Here is a 13,958-nt window from a genome sequence, read left to right as displayed (position 1 = left end):
TATTTATAATTAGGAATCTATTTTGTTTATCCCTAAAAGATTATTTTACTATTTGGTAGTGTATAAATTAATATTAAAGGAATGAATTAACACAAATCATAATTTCTTAACTCACATGAGCTGACACTATTTGTTAAACCATCTTGGTTGAATGCTTATTTCATAACCACATATGCACACTACCACCACCACTACCACCCACATCAGTCTCATTGAGGGGTCACACATTCACAAGCCTACAGGGGCCAGACAATTAAAACAATAGTAAAACAAGCATCTGGCTGGGTGTATTGAGTGCATCTGGCTGGGTATAAGCAATAGAAAATGGTGGGTTTGCCTGAAGGAGGCATTGTACTACTTTGCTCCAGCAGATTCTACTCATGAAATTCAGGTCAGTGTTGAAAGATTCAGGTTAGTGTTTATTTATCAGGAGAAATCCAGAAATCTAAAACTTTAGATTTCTAAAATTGTAGTATTTCTAGGTCTCTTTAATACTGGGTGAAAGTGAAAGTATTAATCGCTCAGTCCTGTCCGACTCTTTGTGACCCGAGGGACTATAGCCCACCAGGCTCCTTCCTGTTCATGGAATTCTCCAGGCGAGAACACTGGAGTGGGTGGCCATTCCCTTCTCCAGGGGATCTTACCGACCCAGGGATCGAACCTGGGTCTCTTGCATTACAGGCAGATTCTTCACCAACTGAGCCATCAGGGCAGCCCCTTAACACTGGGTGGATCAAAGCAAATAAGTCTGTAGGTTGAATTTACCTTGCAGGTCTTCCAGTTTGGAACACTTGATTTACTCTGTAATGTTATTTTATGACTGACTGGTAATGTAAGTGAACTGACCAAATAAATACTACTGAGACATGGCAATTAATAGGAGAAATGGGGAAAGGAGAATATATGCTGGAAGGGTAGATAGTCACTAAATGATACATTTGAAAATGATGCGTGCTCACCAGTATCTTTTTGAAAACCAATTTGTGTTCATTCATGAAAGTTGAGAATCTATATCAAGTTTTCGTGAAATAGATGTGCCATTAAACTCATGTATTTTAAACTAGAAATGAATTTCCTATACCACGTAAGAGCAATTAAAGCAAAGACTCATCTTCTATAACTAACTGAAGTTTGATATTGTCATTGAAAGAGAAGAGCAAGAGATTAATGTATGACACTGACTTCATGGTTATTGTGTCATTCTGTTCTCTCTATAACCTTTGACCTCACTGTGCTTTCATTATGATACATTTATCTACCTTTATTATATTCTTTTAAGAAAACTTGAAACTCACTTGGTGAATGTTTTAACAATGTACAATTCCCACTATTGTCGTAATCGCCTGCAGGAAGTCTTTCTTGATTTTTTTTTTTTAAATTTCATCCTTTACCCAGAAAGCATTTAACCCCTTTATCAAGGAATGGAAAAAAGTTTTTTTCATACTTTCCTCTATTTATTGATCAAAAAATGTTACCTGTTAATGACATTTTTTTCCCTTTAAATAGATACTTTCTTCTAAACAGATACTAGGTTGACTCATATGGCATTTGTCAACCAAAGTAAACTTTGGAGTAACAGTAAATTGAAATGAGACTATCTGATAAAGATACATTGTATATATTGATAGAAATGAATTTCACATATTTTATTTGCCCAGTTATTATTATAGGTCATATCAAAAGATGTTTAGCTGATGTCTAGTTTAATGAACTAAAAGGAAAAGCCAGCAATTACCAAACCATAAATCTCTGTCAAATATATATTTCTTTGATAATTTATAATATTGTTATAAAATACTACCTCTTGCAACACTACATTCTTGGATATAATAATAATTCACGTCTGTCTGGTATTTAGTTGGCATTGGAAAATGGAACTCAAATCCAAACTCTTGAACCTTGTCATGACACTACCAACACATGCTCCCCCACCTCTCACAGAACAAAACAACAGAACAAACCATTTTAAGTTTGCTAAGGAACTATTCACCAATTAGGGAAGATTTACTATTATTCCAGTTTCAATCAGGAAACCGTGTCAACATTTCTTAAATGTTGCATCAAATCACTAGTGATAGAGGATGCTTCAAATATGGAAATGTAGCTTGAAGTCAGCTCCACCAACACAAAATCATATGTATGTTTTATTTACTTTCAAGTAAAATTTTTATATATCATCGGACTTGGTTTTAATTTGAAAATACAAATTTTTCCCATTAGCTTTAATAACAACTGCTTGCCCACTGCCCCAGATATAAAAGAAATGTGATGACCTAGTACATTACCACTTTAATTTTGTCTGTTCCTTGGCCAGACATTGGGTAACTTGGGGTACGCACTCGTTGGTTTGAAAACAATGTCTATATCATCAGAATCTCTTCCTCATACAATACTACTGATGATTTGGAGCTGAAATGTTTGGGTTTGTTTTCCTCATCTGCAATTAAACTGTCTGTTATAACACTCATAACGATGTTTAAGGAGGAATGAAGATAATAGGCTGTCTGAATCTTGGAACCAAGCAAGAATGCCAGTAGTTTTGTGGTGGGAGTATATGCACAGATCTTTTCTAACCAGCCACACAGTTTGGGTGTGGTGATGGCTGTACACGTACACACTAGTTAAACTAATGGTTCCTAGCTGACTTTGACCTGTCCTGAGTTAAGGTCCTTAGTTAAGCTATAAATCATATATATTTCAAATCACACTTTTAAATTTAGCACTTACTGATTCTGAGAAACATACAAGATGAGCCTGGTGCATCTTGTAGTGCTGAAAAGTAAGGAAATACTAAAAAAAAAAAAAAAAGACCTACAATGGGAGTATATCAAAGGGATATAGGAGCCAACCAAAACAGCTGGAACAATTTGAGCAAAAAAAGTAGTATTTAATTATAATACAACATATAAATATCCATAAGTCCATATTGATAATAAATACTTGAATAATAAATGAAGAAGAGAGAATTCATCCATGCAGAAGAATTCCAAGTAATTTATGTAGATCCTCCACCTTTAAATGTCAGTTGCTCATAATGACTCCCTTCCACAGAGCACAGTGCAGAATAGGGAAGGAAGAGAAGAGAAACTTTAAAGTGAAACCACCTGACCAACACTACCTCAGCCAGGTGATCAAGCCAATATATCAATGGTCACAAATCATGTGGATCCTATGTTCCCTTGATATGATATGATAAAAATAACACTTTTCCTCTGTGGTCTTCCCAAAACCTATAACTGCAGTTCAACCATTAGAAAAACAGACATATAGGAACATTATAACAAAACACCTGGCCTGTATTTCTTAAAACTATCAAGGTTATCAAAACCAAGAAAACCCTGAGAAACAGAGAAATAGTCACACAAAGAGGAGCTTAATGAGACACAATGGTATGTATCCTGGATAGGATACTGGAATTAAAAAAAGACATCATCTAAATACCAAGGAGATCTGAATAAAGCGTGGACTTTAGTTAATAATAATGTATCACTATCATGAACTCACCAAACATTCTAGCTACATTAATAAATAGGATGTTGATGAGAACATTAGGCTTATTCTTGAATAAAAGAATGAAAATTCCCAAGTTTTAGAGAATGGTGTGAAGCAGTGGCTTTCCTACCTGGGTGTCATGTAGCAGTAAAATTCAGCCCCGCATACAACCCAAAAGAAAAAATGTGGTTAGTGGGGGCAGGGAAATGATTTAGTGTTATAAACTTTACATGTAGTGGAAAGGAACATTTGCTAACAACAATTTGCAACTATCATCCACTCTTACAATTATTATCATAAAATGTAATAAATTTTAACACCCACATGAAGAGAAAGGCAATCTCAGAAGAAGGAACTATTACTTAAACAAATTAATGTTTATTAATAATCAAGTTGGATTATGTTATTTATCTGGATGGTGGTTGTAGGATGTATATATATTTAGATTTTATCAAGCTATACACTTAAAATAGGATCAATTCTTATATGTAAGTTACAGGCCAATTAAAAAAATGTTTTAAAGAAAGCAAATTTGTTTTAAAAGGAAAAACTTATGGTCTTTGACATATGGTAAATCAAGGTCCATATTCTGGCTCTCTGTATTCTGTTTAATGACCTTGCATAATCTCAGCAATCTGATTCTCACTTTTTTCATTTGTAAAATAGAAAAAATTCCTTTCTCGTGCAATACTTTTATGTGAAATGAGATAATGTGTATTGAGCCCATTGCTGTGCACCTGGTAAATGCTTAGTATATTGACTTCCCTTTCCTCTCTGCCCCAGTATACTGGCCTCAAAGTTCCTTCCCACCAGCTCTCAAGCCTATTTTTAGGGAAAGGATGACTGACTCACCTTGGTCCCAAAAGTTATCCAGCCTTCCCTGGACCAGATTACCAACTCGCCTATTCCTCAAATCTTTGGAAACTGGGAATAGTCACTTGTCTGTCCATCCACTCATCCATCCATCATCTATCCATCATCCATCCATCCATCTATCCATCCATCCAATCACCATTTATTGAATTGCTACTATGTTCCAGGCACCATGATAGGTGCTGGGGAAACACTGCTGAATAAAGCAGTCATGATTCCTGTCTGTTGGGAGTTTACAGTCTCATGGGGAAGACAGGCAGTAAGCAAATAAATCCATAATTATTAATAATGATAAAAAGTGCTGTAAAGAACAGGGCGCAGCAATGGACAGGTGAGATCTGGAGGTGGAAGAGCAGTCAGTCACTGGAAGATCACAGGGAAAGCTTCTGCAGTATCCTATCATTGAAGTCTTATAACATCCCAAATAATTATAGAGTACACATAAAAGAAATAATCACCACCAAAGTGAATCTTCTCACATATGAATGCTTGTTGTAACATCTATTCTGCTTCTCAGAAGAGTTGTTTGCATACTTCCTGTTTCTTAGAAGTTAGATACCAGGTAAGTAGCTTTTTGCTATTGTAATACAAACTCGTTATTTTGTAAGCTGTTACAGATTTAATTTATTCTGACTTTTCCTAATAAACGTTGTTGTACTTGCAGGCAACCAAAGAATGGGTGATTGTAAATGTCTCTTAATAAAAATTTTTTCCAGCTAATAAACAAGGAAAATGAAGTATTTTTTAAAAACTCATCTGTATAATATAATGAGTCACGAAGATGGGACACAAAGGGAAATAAAAAATGAGAACAAGTAACCTCCTACTCAGGATGTAGTGCAGTATACTGAGCAGGACGTCAGATTTGTCATCTGAGTTCAAATTTTGTCTGCATTTCTAGCTGTATGACCTTAAGCCAGTCATTCAACTTCTCTGAGCCTGAGCTTCCTCACATGATAACCAAGAATAATAATGGTGACTTCAAGGCAGGTGGTAAGAATTAAATGAAAGGATATATACTTAGCATTTTGCATGAAGAAGTATTGCCATGCTTTATTTAGAACATTCCTGTCATTTCACTACAACACTTAAATCCTTTGTACTTAGGTCGTCTCGCCACAGAAATTTCAGCTTTTAAAAGCAGGTACATTCCTTTCTCTTAAATTTCTTTCTCAAACCTTGACTGTTGGTTTGGAATTCTTAGTTCTGTGCTAAATCTTATTTCTTCAGATGATAAATCATTCCTGATTTTCCTAATTCTCACCCAAAATGACCTCAGGCAATCTGGGGAACAAACATGAGCAGGCCGGTTGGGGAGAAGTGAACACTAAGCTTGGGGTGACTCCAGGGCTCCTGGTGCTGCATCCTCCGGGGGCTCAGCCTGCCTTGCCATCTGGCCTGTGGGCTCTCCTCTCCTCTTCGTTGCTCATGGTTGCTCTGTTGTTGGGCTTCCTGTAATGTTTCAGTAAATGACTGGGGTGGGAGAGGAGAGAACAAGAGTCAGATGATTTTGCTCTCTGGATAGTCCTCTCTCTCAGGGGTGGCCCGGACAGGTCTATAGCTGCAGTTCTAGGCTGAGCCCTCACCTCACTTGGGAAAGTCACTCTCAGAGTCCATTCTCATTTGTAACATGGAACAGTTCTAACCTTGCTTACTGAATACAGGGTTGTTGAAGCTCAGACAAAATACTGTGTGTGAAATCTCTCTATTCACTCTAAAATGCTGTCCAGACTTCAGGTGCTATTAATACTAGTCTATCCTGTGCCACTTTCACATGCATGACTGGCTGGGAAGTTTCTTATACCTGCTCAGGACTGAGCTGCGTGAAGGGGATTTTTCTAGGTCAACCAGTAATGGAAAATGTCTCAAAGGTATTGCCTATTTTTACTTTGAAAGGGCAACCTTCTCAGAGATAGGCTTTTAATAGTGAGAACTCCAGGCTTGGAAGATTAAAAGATAATTTAAAACTACATAAGACTAATCTATTCTGATGTGTTGTGTAATTTATTTGGGCAAGTATAGAGGTGCTGTTGGCCAAAGTTAAACTGAGCAAGTCTCACTGAAGTGATGGGAACTGATCAAATCTTTGTTCTGCAATTTCCTGTTCTTAGCAAGTAGAGAAAAAATACACCCTAGGTAATGAGACAGGAAGAAATAAAGACAAATGAGTTTGTGCAGCTTCTCTCAAATACACCCTCAAAAACCTCATATTTTAAAAGATGCACCCCCAAATTAGGTTTGCAAGAAGTAGGTTATCATTGGTCATTACATCCACCTGTTTTTCAATTCCTCAACCTATTCTCAAGGTAAGATGTGCTGATGAATGCTTTTCTGTTGACTTCTCCTGTAAACAGACCTTCCTCTGAGAACTTAAATGTGAAAATATCCAGATCCAAGACCCCTAAACTCAAACCTGGACAAAGAGCATGAGAGGGAAAAAACAATGGATTACTGCCCCCATATGTTTTTGCTAAATTATTTTGAGACACTACTTCAAAGGATCCTTAATCTAAGATAGTATTTCAATTGTAGAAGATGCTTTTTCTAGTCAAAATTAATTTAAGCCCCTCAATTTGAGTTAGCATGAAATTGGGAGATCTGTAGAGCCTAACTTGTCTTTGTACTTCTCACTTTTGAAATCTAGCAAGAAAATGAGCAGAATAAAAATATTTTATAATTTGCTTGCCAAATTTTAAAAGGCAGAACCATTCCAGGTCCTAGGAGCTCAAACAGAAAAGCATTATATTTTATATACCACATTAAATAATAAAGAAAAGTAACCTAACAGGAACCAGTTTCAAAACCCTTTCTGGATAATTTGGTACATTTGAAATCTAGCGTGGTTTTCTTGCCTTTCTTAAGCACTCTATAAAACAAGATATTCTCAAATGTGTTAGAACATTTCTGTTTTGATTGGCTCAGAATGACTGGAGGTCCTTGAAATGACTTATAATGAACTAAGCACATGGCATGGTGTCATAAGTCATTCTCTTCAGAGCCTCTTGCTTGTTTTATAGAAATTGCATAACTGGGAAGTAACACATGAAAATCTTACGCTGTGCTGGTTGAAAGTTGGATCATAATTCCAAAATGTAGGTAAAAGTTTAGAGTAGAAGGCCAAAAGTTTCTCATCTTTCAAAATGGTAAACATTTAAATTCATTTGTGTAGTTACTTGTTTTCTATAGTAGATAAAGTAAAGGGTAAGTTTGTTTTGCTTTTTCTTTTCTTTAATTAATCTTGGTTCACTTATGGAATTTCAGAAAGGCTGATGTTGAAAGAAGTCAAGATGGAAATTAACTAAGAACCAATTTTTGGTAGAATAGTCAGAGTTATTAATTGCAAGCATTAAGCATCTTTGGATGTTTGAAGTTGAAAAGGAATATTATTTAAAGCATACTGTGCAGCTCACAGAACAGAGATCCCAGCTGGAGATTCAGTGTCAGGACAAGATAAGCAGTAATAATAGTCAGATTCACATAAGTAGATTGTTCAGGTGAAGACACCACTGCTGCCGAAATACAGGATTCTACAGCAATATGTGCTGTTGACACAACTAACAGTGGACTAACGAGGTGCATTAGAGCTATTGCTTCTAGGACTTTATCTCCTTGCCACTTCTGCTTCCATTATAAAGCTGTGTCTGGCCCCAGCCTCACTTTCTCCGGATTCTAAGGTTCAATGTGTTCAGGTAGTTGGATAGGACCTAAGGTAACTGCTTCTGATCTAGCCACAAGGGAGACTGGAAACATGAGTATGTGGCACTTTCACTTCTATAAACTCAGAAGGTGAGGAATTCTTAAAACACTGGAGGGGTTGAGATACGAGGTGACAATAGAATGACAAGTGTCCCAAAGCTGAAAGAGCAAACTGGCCACTATGATTAGTACAGTAGCTCTCCATCTTTCCAGTTCTCAAACTTTCTACACTCAAAAATTACTAAAGATCTCAAAGAGTTTTTGCTTATATAGGTAATTTCTATCAATATTTATCATATTTATGAATTAAGAGGAATTTTTAAAATATGCATTACTTTAAAGTAACAATTACATATCAATAATAACAATTATGTCAACATAAATGATATACTTTATGAAAAAATAGCTATACTACCCAAAATAAAGGAAGTGAATAAGGATGGTATTATTTTACATGTTTGCAATTTGTCTAATTTCTAGCTTAATAGGAAGCAGTTGGAGTCTCATAGCTGCTTCTACATTAACCTTTTGTAATATCACACATTCTGTAATCTCTGGAAAGCTAAACCATACACTTGTGAAAGAATAAAAGTGAAAAGGGTAAATATCATCTTAATATTATTATGAAAATAGTTTTGACTTTGGAGACTCCTTAAAAGGTACTGCGGTCTCTCTAACACAGTTTGAGAATTGTTAGATGAAAGATTTTCTTTGTGATTGAAATTAGGTGATATATATTATATTGAAGCACACAATTCTCTGGATCCTATTCTACATCTTGTCATATATATTTTTATCCAAGACTTGGAAATTTTGCTTGAAGGTTGACAGGATAGAGCCTGTATCAAATTATTGTTATAATCATATTTTTAATAGACTGCAAAAATAATAGCAGGACTCTAGTTTGGTTGTTTAGTGGGGTTTTGTCCTCTCCTTTGATCTCATAGGTTATTTCCAGCTCTAATTTCTGACTCTATAGTTCCATAAATTTGCATATTATAAGCAATGACAGAGTCATTTACTTTTTTTAAACAACCTTGTTATTTTAGAACAAGTTTAGATTTACAGACAGTAAAGAATCTGCCTGCAATGCAGGAGACCTGAGTTTGATCCCTGGGTCTGGAAGATCCCCTGGAGAAGGGAATGGCTACCCACTCCAGTATTCTTGCCTGGAGAATTCCATGGACAGAGGAACTGGCAGGCTATATAGTCCATGGGGTTGTGAAGGATGGGACATGATTGAGTGACTAACACTTAGATTTACATAATCATTGCAATGATAGTCCAGAGAGTACCACACAACCAGTCTCCCATGATAGTGTCTTACACCTGTAAGGCACATTTTGTCATATTAGTGATTGATAGTAATTCATTACTGTTAACTGAAGTTCACAGTCTATTCTGATTTCCTTACCTATCTCTTGTTTAATGTCATTTGTCTGCTCCAAGATTCCATCTAGGACACCACATTATGTTAATCATCATTCATCTTAGGTTCCATTTGATTGTGACAGTTTCTCAGACTTACCTCCGTTTTGATGACCTTGACAGTTTTGAGAAGTATTTTGTAGGTCAGGTATTTTGTAGGATGTCTCTCAACTGTGATTTGTCTGATGTTTTTCTCATGGTTAAACTGGGTTATGGGTTTTGTGGAGGAAGACCACAGGGGCAACATGTCATTTGCATTACATCAAATAATGGGTGCATATTATCAAAATGACTTACGACTATTGGTGTTAACTTTGATCCCCTGGCTTGATGTACTATTTTTCATGGTCTTCACTGTAAAGTTACTCTTTTCTTCTCCATTTCCATACTGTGCTCTTTGGAAGAAAGTCACTATGCACAGCCCACACTTAAGAAGTGGGGAGTTAGACTGCGAACTAGGGTAGAGGGGCTACATAAACTGTTCATAGTTCTGCGTGAGAGGTTTGTCTATTCTTTCTCATTTATTTATTCAATCATTTATATTTATATGTACTCACAGATATTTACTTTATACTTTGGTATATAATCCACTAGTACTTCATTTATTATGTAGCTCAAATTGTTCCAGCTTTGACCACTGGGGGTTTGTCCAGTTGGCTCCTGAATCCCTTTGACACACCACCATCATTGTGTGGTGTTTTGTTTGTTGGTTGGTTGGTTTGCCCTTCCTTCTTTCTCGTACTAGACAATGTTCCAGGCACAGCTGTCCGTTTCCTGCTCCAATCCTAGAAGCATCAATTTCTCCAAAGAGCTTTGTTTCCGTTTGTTGAAGAATTAGAAAGAATATTAGAAACCAAGACATGAGTGAGAGGTGTGCTTACTGCTCATAGGGTGCCATTGCTTTTATGTGCTCTCAGCTGAAAGAGCAAGAAGATATGTGTCTTAACCCACGTACACACAGATATCTGTAAATAAATCTATATGTACACATCTGTATCCATATTAAACTAAACATTTGTTCATACCAATATCTCTAACTCTAATCCATTGCACATGGATCATTCTACACCCTTCTCCTCTTGTATTTGTTATATACTTGTAAAAGTATTTTAACAGTGAAGGAATTTTGGAATGGAGGTATGAGAGGAAACAAAAGAATGAAAAGAGCCAGAACTGCAGTGACTAAAGTGAATTAAACATCCAAGAACCTGTACTCTATTGTTCATAGCTACAGTTATATAGTATCCACAGTAAAAGGCCTTATACAGAGTAAGCTTAAATCTTGTTACTACCCCACGAGTAACTCAGGTTACAGTTATATAGTACACAACTTCCTTGTCTCTTGAAGTTTCTTATCTTTAAAGCAGGCAAATATAGCACTTTACTCACAGGAGTGTGAGGAGTAAATGTTAACAAAAACAGCAAATTTAGAACAAGGCCAGGATCAGAATTTACGACCAATTGTTACTATGTACACAATTGGGTAAGCATATTATAATTTATACATTACAGATAAAAAAAAGAGAGGCATAGGGATATTATACCCTGCTCAAAATCTCATAGTTAGTAAACTACAGACTCACCTTCTCATAAACTATGCCATTTAAAGGGTTTCTGAACAGCTCTATCCTTATATCTTTCTTGTTACATTAAGATATAAAGTGCCGCTCTGTAAATCTAAAGAGAAGCCTAACTGCTGAGAACACTCAAGGATGCTTTGAATATTTTCAATGTCCCTTATATGAATTCATTGCCACATGGATCATTCTAGCCCCTCCTCTTGCATTTATGATATACTTGTATATCTAGTGATCATCATTATCATTTCCCACATTACCAACATTACCTGGGTTGTCTGCTCAGCGCCAGAGGCGCAGGCCACTGCCCCACGAAATGGCGTCTTACTCGTACATGGCAGGAAAGGACTCAGCTAGTGGAGTAGAGGAGCCTTCTCAATGCTCATGTTAAGCATTGACAGAATGTGGTCCACTGGAGAAAGAATGGCAAACCACTTCAGGATTCTTGCCTTGAGAACCCCATGAACAGTATGAAAAGGCAAAAAGATAGGACACTGAAAGATGAACTCCCCAGGTCAGTAGATGCCCAGTATGCTACTGGAGATAAGTGGAGAAATAACTCCAGAAAAAATGAAGGGATGGAGCCAAAGCAAAAACAGCACCCAGTTGTGAATGGGACAAGTGATAGAAGCAAGATTTGATGCTGTAAAGAACAATATTGCTTAGGAACCTGGAATGTTAGGTCCATGAATCAAGGCAAATTGGAAGCGGTCAAACAGGAGACGGCAAGAGTGAACATTGACATTCTAGGAATCAGTGAACTAAGATGGACTGGATTGGGTGAATTTAACTCAGATGACCATTATATCTACTACTGTGGGCAGGAATCCCTTAGAAGAAATGGAGTAGCCATCATAGTCAACAAAAGAGTCCAAAATGCAGTACTTGGGTGGAATCTCAAAAATGACAGAATGATCTCTGTTCGTTTCCAAGGCAAACCATTCAATATCACGGTAATTAAAATCTATGCCCCAACCAGTAACGCAGAAGAAGCTGAAGTTGAACAGTTCTATGAAGACCTACAAGACCTTCTAGAACTAACACCCACAAAAGATGTCCTTTTCATTATAGGGGATTGGAATGCAAAAGTAGCAAGTCAAGAAATACCTGGAGTAACAGGCAAATTTGGCCTTGGAGTACAGAATGAAGCAGGGCAAAGGCTAATAGAGTTTTGCCAAGAGAACACACTGGTCATAGCAAACACCGTCTTCCAACAACACAAGAGAAGACTCTACACATGGACATCACCAGATGGTCGGCACCGAAATCAGATTGATTATATTCTTTGCAGCCAAAGATGGAGAAGCTCTATACAGTCAGCAAAAACAAGACCGGGAGCTGACTGTGGCTCAGATCATGAACTCCTTATTGCCAAATTCAGACTGAAATTGAAGAAAATGGAGAAAACCACTAGACCATTCAGGTATGACCTAAAGCAAATCCCTTATGACTACACAGTGGAAGTGAGAAATAGATTTAAGGGACTAGATCTGATAGACAGAGTGCCTGATGAACTATGGACAGAGGTTCATGACATTGTACAGAAGAGAGGAATCAAGACGATCCCCAAGAAAAAGAAATGCAAAAAAGCAAAATGGCTGTCTGAGGAGGCCTTACAAATAGCTGTGAAAAGACGGGAAGCAAAAAGCAAAGGAGAAAAGCACAGATATACCCATTTGAATGCAGAGTTCCAAAGTACAGCAAGGAGAGATAAGAAAGCCTTCCTCAGCGATCAATGCAAAGAAATAGAGGGAAACAACAGAATGGGAAAGACTAGAGATTCTCTTCAAGAAAGTTAGAGATACCAAGGAAACATTTCATGCAAAGATGGGCTCAATAAAGGACAGAAATGGTAGGCACATAACAGAAGCAGAAGATATTAAGAAGAGGTGGCAAGAATACACAGAAGAACTGTGCCAAAGAGATCTTCACGACCCAGATAATCATGATGGTGTGATCACTCACCTAGAGCCAGACATCCTGGAATGTGAAGTCAAGTGGGCCTTAGAAAGCATCACTATGAACAAAGCTGGTGGAGGTGATGGAATTCCAGCTGAGCTATTTCAAATGCTGAAAGATGACGCTGTGAAAGTGCTGCACTCAATATGCCAGCAAATATGGAAAACTCAGCAGTGGCCACAGGACTGGAAATGGTCAGTTTTCATTCCAATCCCAAAGAAATGCAAGGCCAAAGAATGCTCAAACGACCACACAATTGCACTCATCTCACATGCTAGTAAAGTAATGCTCAACATTCTCCAAGCCAGGCTTCAGCAATACGTGAACCGTGAACTTCCAGATGTTCAAGCTGGTTTTAGAAAAGGCAGAGGAACCAGAGATCAAATTGCCAATATCCGCTGGATCATCAAAAAAGCAAGAGAGTTCCAGAAAAACATCTATTTCTGCTTTATTGACTATAACAAAGCCTTTGACTGTGTGGATCACAATAAACTGGAAAATTCTGAAAGAGATGGGCATACCAGACCACCTGACCTGTCTCTTGAGAAACCTGTATGCAGGTCAGGAAGCAACAGTTAGAACTGGACATGGAACAACAGACTGCTTCCAAATAGGAAAAGGAGTACGTCAAAGCCATATGTTGTCACCCTGCTTATTTAACTTCTATGCAGAGTACATCATGAGAAACACTGGGCTGGATGAAGCACAGCTGGAATCAAGATTGCCAGGAGAAATATCAATAACCTCAGATATGCAGATGACACCACGCTTATGGCAGAAAGTGAAGAAGAACTAAAGAGCCTCTTGATGAAAGTAAAAGAGGAGAGTGAAAAAGTTGGCTTAAAGGTCAACATTCAGAAAACTAAGATCATGGTATCTGGTCCCATCACTTCATGGCAGATAGATGGGGAAACAGTGGCTGACTTTATTTTT

This window comes from Giraffa tippelskirchi, chromosome 3 (genome assembly GCF_054371585.1).
Source record: "Giraffa tippelskirchi isolate mGirTip1 chromosome 3, T2T-mGirTip1v1.2.pri, whole genome shotgun sequence".
Taxonomy (NCBI): Eukaryota; Metazoa; Chordata; class Mammalia; order Artiodactyla; family Giraffidae; genus Giraffa; species Giraffa tippelskirchi.
The sequence above is the reverse complement of the archived record's forward strand: the minus strand, read 5'-3'. Positions refer to the sequence as shown.